This window comes from Mchenga conophoros, linkage group LG23 (assembly GCF_057382185.1).
Source record: "Mchenga conophoros isolate Kocher_MC1m ecotype Shallow Benthic linkage group LG23, M_conophoros_male_GT1.1, whole genome shotgun sequence".
Taxonomy (NCBI): Eukaryota; Metazoa; Chordata; class Actinopteri; order Cichliformes; family Cichlidae; genus Mchenga; species Mchenga conophoros.
This window is the reverse complement of record NC_140547.1, coordinates 40,618,156-40,630,618: the sequence shown is the minus strand read 5'-3', so window position 1 is coordinate 40,630,618 and position 12,463 is coordinate 40,618,156. Positions and strand designations below refer to the sequence as shown.

Sequence of the window (12,463 nt, the reverse complement as noted above, 5' to 3'; positions counted from 1 at the left end):
GCTTGCTTTATTGTCTGCTGTGTGGGTGTGAAAGGAAGGGACTGGAGGAAAGCACTGCTAGGTGTCACATGACCCTCCCATGACTTGACCCAATGCTGTAAATCAAAGGACATGGGAATAAATACATGTTATAATGGTTAAAAGGAGGTTGATAAAGCCTAATATCCTAATATACAATATTATTCACACAAGAATGCAGTATAGATCACTGTATAGATAAGCAGTCTATGAATATCAACAAAACCAGTTAACAAATCTCGATACAGAAACCTTTTTTGGCACAACAGGTTCAAGAACAGAAACACAAAATATCACTGAATCCAACCAACAACAGTGAATTCATATATCCAGCGAGAACCATTAAAACCAAAAAGAAAAAGCATTTATACCACAACATCTGCCATCTCCTTCCTCTCAAGTTAAACATGTCAGTGTTTGTGTTGAGTACCCAGGTCACACTAAGTGCCTGCATTGATCTGTGGACATTCAGTTGGCTTTAAATAACTGCAGCACTTTCACTCAAAGGAAGTGGGTGCTTATGACTTGGTAGCGCTGCTCAGCTTTTGCAGTGATAGCGCTGAGCAAAAGGGCGAGCTATAATAAGAGGTGCACTAAAGCTAGCAGGAGGTTTAAGGATATCTCAATCAAGCCTAAACATCTTGTCAAAACAGACTTTTAAAGGGGACATATTATGCCCTACGCACACAGGCAGCATGGGCGCCATAGCGGTAAGAAACTGTTGCTCCTGGGCTTCACTATGCTGGCATGTGTTCTCTCTGAGCACTCCAGCTAAAAAGACAAACACCTCTGTATTTAAATAAGTGGTAGATGTGAAAATGTGAGAGTTTGTCATCTGTCTCCATGTGTTCTGTAATGAACTTGTGAGTGGCAACCTTTCCAGGATTTACTCCTCCCCTCACCAAGTGACAGTTGGGATAGACTCCAGCCCACCCTGAATTGGATAAGCAGTTAAGAAAATGGATGAATATACACTCTTACAATGACGGAGGCTCATACTGAACAAAAATGTGAGAGCTCAAGCTTTTCAAAATGCTCCTAGCACTGTTTCCGAGTATGATGTCACAGATATCGCTACTATGTCACCTACACTCACCCTCCAATCAAACCTTCTGTTTGTGAGCGGCTACTAACTCAGAGTCAAGTGTACCTAAATGTAGGAAGGACGGAGTTAAAATAGCTTGTTTCAGATAGATGGTGAACTGAGAGACTGCACCAAGGCCCAACATAACTCTTAGAAAAAAAGAATCATTTTGCAAAAGCTATTAGAATAGAGACAAAATAAAAACATAGAATACAATTCATAAATTAACATAATACACTTTAAATATCTGCATGGAAATCAACAGCTTCAAAAACACAATTGGCAGTGCATACATTGACAAATGTTTGTGTCACTGGGTATCGTCAGTGGCATTTTGTTAATACATGCAGAATACTTTGTGCAGTAAGCAGGATAACGGCTCAGCAGCCCAGCCTGAGTAAACACATGAGCTCATGGTATGGTACAGGGTTAAATATGAAGCATCAACCAGCTGGAGAAAGGTACTCCATATATCCACATTTCTGGGAGAATCATGAACATTTTCTCTCCTCTAAGAGTTAGATAAGATGATTGAAACCACATCTAGAAGATGAGCTTAACTTAGCACCAGGACTGACTGCAGTTCGGTTGAACAAAATATACAAAAAAAAGTGTCATCCACTGCATGTTTTTTTAAACAGGTGTTATATTATCCTGAGTGAATCGTCCAACTGCAAAGAAATTGCAGAAAATTGACAGCACTATTAGTGTACACGTATTTTACCTCTCTCAGTTTCACTTCCTGCAGTAACATCAGACCTTCTACGAATCTCTGAGGACATCAGAGAAAACTACCAAAATGCTTTTATATCTCTTCTTCCGACATGTTTACTTCTCAACTTTTCATTCTCCTCGTCTCTTTCCCTTTCGTTAATGGGAGCCTTCTCTAATGTTTGTCCTAGGGGCACCTCTTCCTAATGGTGTTTATTATACTGTTTGTCTTAGCAGCAATCATCCTCACACACGTGCACACACAGGGAGTATATGAAATCTCTGTCTACCAATGCACCTTCACATCCCATTATAAGTGCTCCAAGTGATCATTATTTTAAACTTAATTAATATCGCACAACTGTGAAAATTTCCACTATGGTCTCCCACAGCCCAAAGCACTTTTATGAAATAAGTGTTTAATTGCTCCAAATAAAAAGAAGTAAAAACAAACTAATATTATCGACTAAAAATACCCTCAAAATTGCAGAATTATCACTGAGAAAAAACAAAACAAATCATTTCCAGTTTTCACTGTCTATACAAAGACAAAGTGACTCATCTTACAACATCTTTAAACACGTCATTACTTCCCCAGCAACATAAGCTAAATAAGCTGACTGTGTGACTCAACCCAACTTAAAAAACATTGTTCAAATATTTCAGCATTTTTGTAAACTTTCCAAAATCTGGGTTCAGGAGAGCTTCCCATACAGCGTGTCATCAGCTCCCTGGGTTACTGCTGTCTTAATAAAACTTTGCCACAGTGGAGCATATTCAGGGAAATAAAGTCTAGCATGAATCATCCTCTTCAGTCTTATTGGCCTTCAAACTCCACTCATTCTCTCAAACAGAAACTGTAGCTAAGCTGTAGTTTAGGTTGTGCTATGAGGAGTAAGTGTGTGTATGTGTCCCTGTTGAACTTATTTCTAACTGCTCCATTTTTCCAGTTGTTTGAACTGATCCAGGCTCAGTGGAATTTAAATCGATCACATGATGTTCAACTGATAAAAAACTGGAGTCAAAACCTGCTCCAGGCCTCTCTCTTTTTGTTTCCATTCAAGTTTAATGAAACTTTTGAAAAGCTGTTAAACAAGTATCAGTATTTCCTAACAGATCGTCAAATTAGTTTTTCTGAATGAATGCTGTGTCTTCTGTTTTTACTGTATTTACATTTAAAGATTTTGAATTAAAATCATGCAGAAATCATGTTCTCTTTTAACAATATAAATTTTTCTGTTTGAGTGGACATCGTTCAAAGTTATATCCTGATAAGTATTCTTACGCATTTAAGTGGAAACCCACTAATTTCCTTCAGCAACATGTGGAGCATGTGCTATGGAGTATTATCACAATTTGTGCAAAAAAGTTGCATAAAGCCTTTTCCATACGGTAAAATCCTGTAAATTACCACAATAATGACACCTGTCTTCCATTCCTTTGTCTTCCTGGTTAAACAAGTAAGAAGAATGAGTGGAACTGAAAACGCAGCATCCTCTGCTCCAGCGCTTCAGGCATTTTATTTTTAAACTAGCTGTTGTGATTCTGACAGTGCAGTGTTAAATCACTGAGGTGCTCTCTTAGGTCCAGATATCTAATAGTCTGTTACATTGAATTACATTTTGAGAGAAGAGTGGCTCGCTCCAGTTCAGTGAACGAAAACAGGGCGACACAAAAACTTGAGACTCTTCAAACTTTTGCTGGACTGTGATCATCATCTGATGTCTCGGTAATCCTTGGAGATGGCTGTTCTGCTCTTTAGGGGTATTGTGTATTTGTTCTATGCTTTGTGTTGATGTGGTACATTTCTTTTCACTTTTGTTCAGTTCAGTTGAGCTTCATTGCTCTGTGCTACTCGTGGTGCTACACTCTCATGCACCCCCATGAATCCTGCTGCCCTTCCATGTCACCTAAGAAGGCAAATTCACACACACACACACTCGATGAGAGTGAGCTGCACCCGAATAAAGGAGAAAATTACTATATGGTCAGTTTGTTCTTCATCTCCTTGACAACCATGAGATTACGTCTTCCTGTTTCTCATCCTCTGCACCCACTGACTCTATTACTGCATCTTAATGTCTGAATCATCATTTTGTCTGTCATCCACCATCCTCTAAAATCCTCTTTTCTGTCTTCTACTGAAAGCAGTGGGGTCAATTTTGTGGTCAATTAAAGAGGACGACACATGTTTTATAAACTTTTTAGCAACAATTCCCAGCTTCTCAACCCCACCCCCCAAAACAAACAAAAAAAAAATTCACAGCATAGCAGGGCAGTGGGTGGAGGGAAGCTAATGACATCACGTGGCTCCCATAACATCAATCACCTGACAGCGGCCAAGCAGCATGGTGGAAATACATTCCTAAACTGCTTCTTCTGCATGGATTCTCTGTGGGTTTCAGATAATAAGAGCCCCAGTGTAGTAGCTTTTCATATTGTATGCATAGTCACAATTACATAATATGAATAAAGTGGCTCTCAACACCTTTCTACTGGCTGTTCACTGAAGGATGATGCTTCAGCTGCGGGTCAAACCAACCAGCCATGAAACAAAGTGAATGACTTCCTGAACATAAAGCAGTTAAAATATTAAAAAATGCACCGTCGCCTTTGCTGTAGGAAGAACATCGTGTTGGTTTGATGCATAAATCCTGGAACAAGCCCAGTCCTCTCAGGAGCACATCTACTCCACCGCCAGCGTAGCCTCTGCTATTTTTATCATGCCGCTGTAGTTGAGTTGTACATACATTGTGTGAACTATAAGAGTTACTCCTCCTTAAATATATATTATTCAGCTGAAAATAACAGTACTATGGAGATATTACACACCCAGCAACAGGCCCTGTATATTATTATTAAATATATGTTTTGTCTTCGGTTTTTGCTTAACTATAATTCCAAATCTTGATCGAACAACAGCACTTTATCCATTCTTGCAAATCAATCAAGCATATTTAGATTTAATACCTGATCTTGATCCACAATATGAGAAATATTGTTGGGTTGCAGATTTATAGGTGCCCTCTTTTGCTTGTGGTATTTGTACTCAAATATTCATGTGGTGATTATTTATTCATGTTAAAATGCTGCATGTGGTGTGTTTCAGGGATTTACTTTATCACAGTAATTCTGCAATCAGAGCTATATCTATATTGTTATTATGTGCTATCCTTCTTCCAGTCCTTTCCACTGTCAGATATAAGACATTTGCAGCACTACATATATTACAGTTCATAATTAAGCATTATCAAGGCGTCACTGGAAACTGAAAATGTGTGTCCTAACTATTATATCACTTGGGGCTGAATGTTTTCTGGCAGACTGACAGTCTGAGCAGTTAGATCACAGTCGTCTACTGATGGGTTCCTGCTAAAGTGCATTCAAAATATTATAATTCATGTTGTTTCAATGTGCATCAGCTGCTCAACTATGGAAACCACTTAAGAAACCACTAGCTGTAGCTTGATGTTGAGCACCAACATGAGATTCACTTGTATGTATCATCTGGTTCCCAGATAGTAATATTGGCTAGTTTGTATTTTGTAGCCTAGCAACAAATGCATCTTCAGGAGGGGGCTTTGGTGTCTTTGATAAGTTGTTGCACAAAAGAATGCTGCAAGGCTTTGAACTGTAAACACAGCTTTACGAGTGCTCTCTTCAGACATCTTTGAAAAGCTTTTAACTTTCCCTGAAAGTGCAGGAGGCTGGTACCATGCAATAATTACTATTATTATTCATGAAAAGAAAGATAAGATGAATACAAACAAGGATGACTTCAACTACTGATCATTATACTTACAATTCTGTACCAATACAACATTACTGCACTAGCTGGGATGTCAGCAAATGTATACCTAATCACTGTCCAAAGATCATACCACAATTACTGTTTTCATGCACCTGTGGTAGAAGGCTGGAGATATACCCTTTGTGTATTTCAAAGCAGAATTAGGCCGTCAAAAAAAAAAGATATTTTTAGCAGTGATCAGCAGCAAATATTCTAATTGTTGTTCCATGCAGTGATTTAAGCTGGCTCCACTTGTAGAGCCATATGGAAGAATTTGGTCAGAGAGCTGCAGTTTGCTGCTTTGTGACTTTAATGAATAAAACAAAGGAGACAGCGAGAGCTGCACAGGATGAGCAAGGACGAATTTGCAGTTTTCTTTGTTTTTTTGTGTTTATATATATATATATATATATATATATATATATATATATATATATATATATATATATAATAAACCCTTACTAAAGGTCATAGAAAAGTCAATAAATATTGCAACAAAGTCACTAAGTTGGCAACAATGAGGTAAAAAAGTGTTTAGAAAAAATACATGCCCCCTTCAAACAATTTAAAGCTTAAAGATCAAATATTCTGGTACAGCCCCAAAGGACAGGTTACAAAAAAGTAAAGTAACAGTTTTAAGATTTAATTGTTTCAGTTAGACTTTTATTAAACGTTGCATTGTAGATAGATGCTCATTCCTAGACTAGTGGAGAACATCAACAAAAGGAACCAAACTTTTGAAGTAGAGAAAATTTTGCTTCACTTCCTGTGACATCACATTTATAGATAAGTACTACCTGCCAAAAATCCAAATGATCAATAGCCTTTTATGACTGTCTGCTAATGTCTCCAACCAACAAAGCAATGGAGAAGTGGGGAAAGGGGGTAAGGCATTATGGTTAAATGGAAGTGGGGTGGGGTGATATTTATAGTGCACCATCAGCTTTTTGGAAAGAGGGGAGGCGGCTCACTTCACTTCTCTTCCTCTCTGACACGCGGGCCGTGGGGAATGGTGTTCCAGGAGAGAGTCGACCGGCTATCATTCCCTCAGACAGGGGGAACATTAAGGTGCACACCTGCCTCCCTCAGCACTTTCACTGGCAACCTGGAGCAATGTTATTATGATGACCCAAGTTCAAACAACATCTCTCGCCCTCCATATCTGTTATCGGTCTCTCTCTTTGGATAGAGGTCTCTATGCACCATTAACCTAAGGCTATTTATCATCTGTCTACTTGTTCATTGAGCTGTAATATACTGGTAATGTTACTGCGACGACACTGATACAGGCTCTTAATGGAGCTATAGCACTCCACTGCAGGTATTGCTTAGACAGTATCGTGAGGAGCCAAAATGTTTTTCAAAAGTGTCAGCACATAAAGAAAAAATGTTAACAAGCTGGTGTAGAAACATTAATGCAACAAAAATTATTTACTCCTTTGAATTAATTCAGAACTGAACGGCTATGGATTTCGAATAGGTATCCAAATAGCACAAGGAAAGAAGTAATGTTCTGTTTCACTTTGTCACATATCAATGGATATATGCAGCAGGTGATGATGGACTACTAGCTGAAATTCCTTCATTTTAAATGAAGGAATTTAGGAAATGTTGCCATATCCAATAGAAAAGAAAGATGTTGTTAAAGTACATGTAGAATGTTGTTGTAAAGATACAACATGGCTGCAATACTGCTCAATACTGAAAAACATAATGTGACTCATATAATAGTTTTACATGATCAACCGTTTAAAATAAAATTGGAAATTTTCCCTGCCTTCTGAATCTGGCATATTTGTGCAATCTACACATATTAAGAAAGTACTTTTAATTCCAAACTACTCCTTGTCACCTAGGTTTTCTAGTAAGTCCTGGGAGTTAATGCAGATAAACAAAGAAGCAGCAACTAGTGAAGCAGCAAAACAATCTTGAGGCCAGATGGCTTAGTGAGAGCCTGTGAATCCTTCACCTAAAGAGGTTAACCCAGGTGAACCTTGTGGATTGCGACATTATGGCTGAGCAGCTGTTTAATTGTTAGCATGGGGGTCACTAAGAGGAAACCCGCCAATGCAGGAGGAGCTACACGTGAGTAAACTTCAAAAGCCACTACTGAGCATCACAACAACTTGACTCTTCTTTAGCATAAAAATTGCCTTTTTCTGGCATACCATGGCATGCCTATGCAATGTAGAAGGAAATTACAAGTCGTTTCATTCACAAGTGCTGTAATCTGAAGAGCAGTGGCACTCCTGAAGTGTGAATTCTGCTGTTTGAACCCAAGCACGTAAAAATGTTTAACTGTTTAACTCCTCTCTGGAGGGGAGAGGGAGGGGAAACAGGAAACAGGAGGACAAAGGAGGGGGGAACAACTAAGCTGTAGTGCCTCTTCACCTCACTGTACAATACCTTGTGCAATACTTTTTGTAAATAGTCAACAGTGCAATAGACTCAATACTTGAAATGTGCAATTCACTTGTATTTTTATTTTTTATTCCTATTTATTCTATTTATCCCCTTTGTATATTTTATTTATATTGTCTCTGTATTTATATATGTGTGTGTGTGTGTGTGTGTGTGTGTGTGTGTGTGTGTATGTATACATATATATATATATATATATATATATATATATATATATATATATATATATATATATATATATATATATATATATATATATATAACAATTCTGTAACTGTAACTTCGGTCGTTGCTGTGCTTTTTTTTTTGGAAGTTGAATTTCCCAGAGGAACCCACCCGAGGGATTAATGAAGTTCTATCTTATCTTATCTTATCTTAAATGGACTGTTGTACTATTAAGTAGTAGTAGTATTAAGTAGGACTCACGACTGTAACCCTTTCTTCAGGCTTGATTACCTTAGTTTAACCTTTAGGCACTTCCTTATGGTTAAGCCAAGTTAGACTTTATTTGCACAATGAAGTCTTCCATCTCTACTCTTCTGTGAGGGCATTAGTTAGAAAAGCCAGCATAGGACTTTTTTGCAGTTTCCACCAAACCTCGGTTGTAAAATTATATCCTGCAGTGATTAAAACACAGTGGTTAGATGGGGACCCTCTGGAATCCCATCAAGCCACCTGGGGCATCCCTGAGCCCCCACAGTGAGCAGACTCCTAAACAAGTTACACAAACATCAGTCTTCATTGTCAGCCAGTCTACTAATGAATTATTGACAAGCATTTGGAGCCAAGGAGTTCATATGATCTGATGCCCTCTGCGTCAACTGGCTACAACTATCCCATCTACCTGCTTCTTACTAATGTGCATGAATGACACTATAGAGACAGCAACATGATCATCAGCCACTACTGACGTGAACATTTATTATGGCCTCATATGCATGGATCAGTTAGCATACTTCACATACAGCCTGCTGATCAGTGAGCTAATTAGAAAATAAAACTAGGCTGAATATAAGTAGTAAGGTGTTTAGTGATAAGCTTAGATCTGAAAGTATAGCTGCAAACTGGATTAAGTGGGTGAAGGTATAGTGAACAGCAGTAACCCTTTAATCTAGTATGTGAAGGCAGGAAGCCAAAAAGAGACCAGCGGGACTTTCAGAGAGCCACATTAGGTAGCTGGAGAGGAATGCTGGGTGGCTTCTTGAACACGCCTAATACACGAACATGATATCTCCGGTTTGTTTCATTTTGGATTTGTCCAATATTGTTTGATTTTCACAGTTACAGTCTACAAAGTAGTATTAGTAGTAGTGTAATGTAGCAATATGAAATTTATTCTGAATAAGATTTACAACCACTTTCTAACATTATGATAAAAACTGGTGATATAATTTGCTTGGAAAGGAAAAAGATCGCTGGTTACCGTAGATTCCAGCCGGAGTCACCGATCTCTCCTTTGAGGTTGTGTCAGTAAGGACATCCAGTGTAAAACCAAATCCCACAGAGTTACCCCCTGTGGCAAGAGGGCAGCTGAAAGTAGCTTACTTATTTAATCAAAAAAATAACTGACCAAATGATAATTGTAGTCCTAAATAATACAAATGCTGTATATTGATTTTGGTCCATCCCATATGGAAAAGATATATATAAATCTTATAAAGTTTGTATCTGTCTTGTGTGAAACTTGTATGAAAAGCATACAAGTGTGAAAACTCACTTGAAAGTGGCCACTTTCATGAGTAAATCATATAAGTTTTTACTATTTCTTTTCCATATGGGATTGGTCCATGTGTGAGTGTATGGTTTTGCACAAGCCCAATGCTTTTACACTAAAAATCACTTGGCTAAGCATGGGTTTTGTTAAAAGCACTGAAAAGCACATTTTAAAGATTTTTAACCCTTTTCCCAAACTGCGAGTTCCAAAGATGTCAACCCGATATGACGTCTAACTTTACTCAGCCTGTAAGCCAAAATAATCTTAGTTTGTCTTTTTTCTAGTCTTATATGGTTTGATTATTTAGGAAAATACCTTCAAAAGGATGGTTAATGCTTTGAATGCCTACTAATATTATTTTAAAATATAGCAAGGTATTTATCCTTCAGAAGAACCAATAAAGTGGCTAGTGGGCAACTGTCAGGAAACTAGTGAGATCTCATTTCTGCTCCAGTTCTACATTTCAGTGTCCTGGTATTTGCAACTCTGCTGTTTTTCATTGTAACAGTAACAGTAACAGTCCAGTTCTGCTAAGATGCACTGAACTCTGTTTGCTAAGCAAACAAACATAGGCTGTCAAAATAACATTTCATTGTTCCTTAAGAAAAAGAAAGAAAATCACCTGCACAGTGTTAAATGATTATAATATTTGTATTGTGTCCACAAGAGGTCAAACCAATACAAACGTGCTGTGTGGGATGAATCAGTTGGAGCTGAGAACTCTCTGCCACCATTAAAGTTCAGTTATTAGCTAGTTTCAGCTGGCTTGGTATCATTTTCAGATAGTGAAAGTAAAGAGATGCTGTGCAACTCCTGTCCATTACATTTTCAGCATATGCTCCAGTGTATTACTAATGTGTGTTATTAACCTACTGTTGCAACCGTTATCTTGTCATTGACTCTTTATAACACAAGAAATTTATAAGGGGAGAAAAAGGGCAAATATTACAACTTAACACCATTTACGTTCAGCTGCTCTGCTGATATCTGTCTCTGTCCCTTTGCACCAGCAGCTGTGTCTGCTGTTGGGACGTTACACCCAATATACAGCATTATGGGTGATTTGCGTTGATAGACACAAAGTCACTGGATCTAAGTATTTAATTCTGGAGAAAACTTAACTTTGTATTTTGTGCCACTCCTGAGACAGAAAGCTGACCGTAGCGTTGTGCTTTTTCCTAACTCTTTTATAATTCTGTTATATAATCCAATTAAACAGTGCTTCTCCTGATATCTCCTAAAAAAAAGACTTGAGGAGGAGCACTGAAGACAGGTTAGAAAATATATAAAACAGTACTTCTAAGAATTTCAGTGACTAAAATTAACTCAGGAAAAGAACAAAACAGGGTGAGCCACCTGTTTTGGAATAACTACACTGTATCTCAGAGCTCTTGGTGCTACCAGCATCACATTTGATTTTAAACTGGTCTAGACAGGACAGGCAGCCACTACATGAACAACTCTGCATGTTACACTTTTAAAGAGAGCTATACTGTAGGCTTATATGACATCATTTAGCTTTTACCTAATTTGAGGCGGCAGCGACTGACGAGACTGACTTTCACCACCACGATCCACACCCTGTTGCAGAGCAAAAGGTAACAAACAGGTACAAAGCAACCCCAGTTAAACCTGTTTATTTCATTTGTACTTTCCCTCTGCAAGCCTGTAGCATAACAGAGAAAGTTTTGGCACAATCGCAATAATAAAATTTACTGTGGCTTCTACTGACATCGCACAAGACGGATGGCACAGCTTTTTAAACACAAGGCGGTAGATTATCCACAGTACAGATATATTTTTCATCATGCGTCCACTCTAAACATTCCTCACACCACCTCATTTAAAGAAACAATGAGCCTTGACACAATATTTACTTTTTTTAGAACAAAGATGCACTGTACGTAACCCAATACTGTCAGTTGCACTCTGTTTGCACGAAAACATTGATGTATTTATAGAGTGAATAACGAAAATTTCAGTACATGCACAGCGGGCCTTTTAATGTTTCTGTGTGAAGCATCATAATTAACAAATTCACACAACCTCAATTCTGATCTTTGGCTGCTTTTTAAATGTTTACTGCACGTGTCGGCATGTTAATAGAAACACGCACTAACATTTAATGATGAAAATTCTCTCATAGTTCAGTTCAGTTTATTGTTGAGCTGTTGTGAAATCACAGGGATCCTTTATCAGGCTGTAAAATCTGTCACAGTTGTTACGTCTATTTGTGAAACAAATCTCAACGTGCCCAAAGCCCAGAGACTCAAAGGAGACTGGTTTCTGAATTACAGCCACAAACAAGTCTATACATGAAATACTTAGAAAACTCAGAAGATGAGAACATGACTAAGATACTAGGCATATTATTACTGTGTTTACATGTCATTATAAACACCTGAAAATTAAACCAATTGTCATATTTAAATACTCTACAAACATTTGTTATTAGTATGTTTTTAGCAGCCTGTTCGTACCACAGGCTCTTTACATCATAGCAGAAATAGTATAAAGCCTGAATTTACATTTAGCTTCACTTTACAGACTTGGTCACAGGGAGAATCCTTCATCTGACAAACAGATGGATGTTCCTGACCCTGATCTTAAGTATTCAGCAGCCTCTTTCCACCACAGCAGCAATGCAATCAATTTAGCCCTAACCCATTTACCTAAAGCATTTATCCAGACCAATTACAGCAGCAGACCTCATCAGCATCCCACA

General features: G+C 38.0%; 1 protein-coding gene across 7 annotated transcripts in view; it reads right to left on the bottom strand.

Annotated features, from left to right (window-relative positions):
* atp11a (ATPase phospholipid transporting 11A) overlaps positions 1-12,463 on the bottom strand; it is a 54,339-nt gene that overhangs the window by 40,358 nt on the left and 1,518 nt on the right. The window lies entirely within an intron of this gene.